At 43.0% G+C, this 2,358-nt stretch overlaps 1 pseudogene; it reads right to left on the reverse strand.

Annotated features, from left to right (window-relative positions):
- Positions 1–768: 768 nt before the first annotated feature.
- On the reverse strand, positions 769–886 carry LOC126263801 (5S ribosomal RNA; annotated as a pseudogene).
- Between the last annotated feature and the right edge of the window lie 1,472 nt (positions 887–2,358).

A 2,358-nucleotide genomic window follows, 5' to 3' on the forward strand; every position in this document is an offset into this window, starting at 1 on the left:
CGCGGAAATATGAACTTATTAATTTCTGATGGGCTATTAAGATTACTTGCGTCTTTTTTGCATTTAGTTTAAGCCCCAGGTTTTTCGCCCATGTCACTACTGAAGACAGATCACCATTCATCTGAGCGATTGCAGTGTTTACATCTTCAGGTCTGACGCTTAAGTAGAGCTGGAGGTCGTCGGCATAGAAATGATATTTACAGGAGGACAGAACCGACGAAATATCGTTGACATATAAAGAAAACAAAAGTGGTCCTAAGACTGATCCTTGTGGCACTCCCGAGGAAACATGTTTCCAGGAAGATTTTTATTTACGCAGACAACACATTGCTGTCTGTTTTTTAAGTAGCTTTCAAACCATTGCACTATCTGAGAAATTAAGCTGTTGCATTTTTCTGAGCAATATGTCAAAGTTAACAGTGTTAAAAGCTTTGCTGAAGTCCAGTAGCGTCAATATTGTTGCCTTTCGGTTGTCGATGGCATATTTCAGGTCATCAGTTAGTTTAAGTAGAGCAGTGTTTGTGCTGTGACGTTTACGGAAACCGGATTGAAATTTGTCATATACGCTGAATTCATGCAGGTGTTCAGTGATTTGATCATAAACAATATATTCAAGTGCTTTGGAAACAGCAGGCAGTATGCTAATTGGAGGGGCATGTGGTCAGCACACCGCTCTCCCGGCAGAATGTCAGTTTCCGACACCGGAGCCTCTACTTCTCAATCAAGTAGCTCCTCAGTTTTCCTCACAAGGGCTGAGTGCACCCCGCTTGCCAACAGCGCTCGGCAGACCGGATGGTCACCCATCCAAGTGCTTGCCCAGCCCGACAGCGCTTAACTTCGGTGGTCTGATGGGAACCGGTGTTATCACTGCGGTAAGGCGGTTGGCGTGATGCCTCTCAGGCAAACTATAAAGCAGTGCTATTAAACGAAACGATCGAGGTGGCCCAGATTGTGCAGACTTCGTTTTTAAACCTTTTCAAACCTAAACAATAAGCTTTTCTTATCCGGTGAAATTGTGAATGTTGCTGCTTAAGATGTTTCAGTATTAAACTAAATTCCTCCGCCTAAGTCAACGTTAAAAGAAATATTCTTAACAGCACTAAACAGCGTTTTGTGAAGCGCATACTGTGCGTATTTTGCCACATTTCGTTGGTTGGAAGAAAAAAGCGTACTGAACAGAAAACTAATCTCCCAGAAGGAAAGGAGGAACGAACTGAAACCTCTCATGTTGGGAGGTCGTGCGACTTTTATTTCAGTGATTACAAAATCAAGTGGAACGATCTGTGAAGTTGGCTGTGCGAGCACACTGTTGGTGACAGTATGAGCGGGTTGTAGTAGCTGGGACTGAAATGATGCAGAGCCAGTTTAGGTCAGGAATACACACAACTGCAAGCCACGGCAGTATTATATTCTGCAATTCGTATGCATTGCTTGTTCGCGAAATTACTGTTGCAGTATAGTTATACAGCCCAGTCAACTGCGTATTTCCCGGTGAGAAAGAGCAGTGGTAAACAGTCTTCACTTCATCAGTTTTCTGAACCTGGTGTTCCACAAAATTAGAATTTCTGGTTGGGAATAAGTGTAAGGCATCTGAGTCAACTGTGAGTTTTGTAACGATGAAATATTAGTTTCTTATATTGCTGTAGTGGATACTAGAGTTAGAACAACGTCCGGTCCCGGCAGCTGAGTACTCAGCATGACAGAATGTCAATCCTCAGGGCCCGGGTTCGATTCTCGGCTGGGTAGGAGTTTTTCTCCGCTCAGGGACTGGGTGTTATGTTGTCCTAATCATCATCATTTCATCCCCATCGACACGCAAGTCGCCTAAGTGGCGTCAAATCGAAAAGACTTGCACCCGGCGAACGGTCTACCCGACGGGAGGCCCTAGTCACACGACATTTATTTAGTTAGAGCAATTTCGCGAAATGTGAACCTGGACCTCGTAGAATGGGTTTACTGCAAAGGAAAATAGTTGATCTTCTGCAATATTTTTTGCTTGTTCTACTTGAGATAAGTGACGTCGACGAGTCATCTGGAGAATATGATTGTGAGAGTTAACGAAAGACATTAACACCTTCCGGCTTTGAAAATGGCTTTTACCGCCAGTTTTACAAGACTCGTTGCTAAGCGCAAGTGAACGAAGTAATGCAACCCAGTATCTGTTAGGAAGTAGGATTTTTGATATTTTTAAAAATATCGGGAATCCGATGTATCGATATTTAAATATCTCATTATCGTCTATCGATACAAAAAAAGATGTATCGATATGCGGACGGAAAAAATACCGACGGACGTGCCTATAAAAATTTCCGCTGCGGATTGTAAATATACTGCCGGTTTTAGGGTTGTGTATTTAAG

The sequence above is a fragment of the Schistocerca nitens genome, chromosome 6, assembly GCF_023898315.1.
Source record: "Schistocerca nitens isolate TAMUIC-IGC-003100 chromosome 6, iqSchNite1.1, whole genome shotgun sequence".
Lineage (NCBI taxonomy): Eukaryota > Metazoa > Arthropoda > Insecta > Orthoptera > Acrididae > Schistocerca > Schistocerca nitens.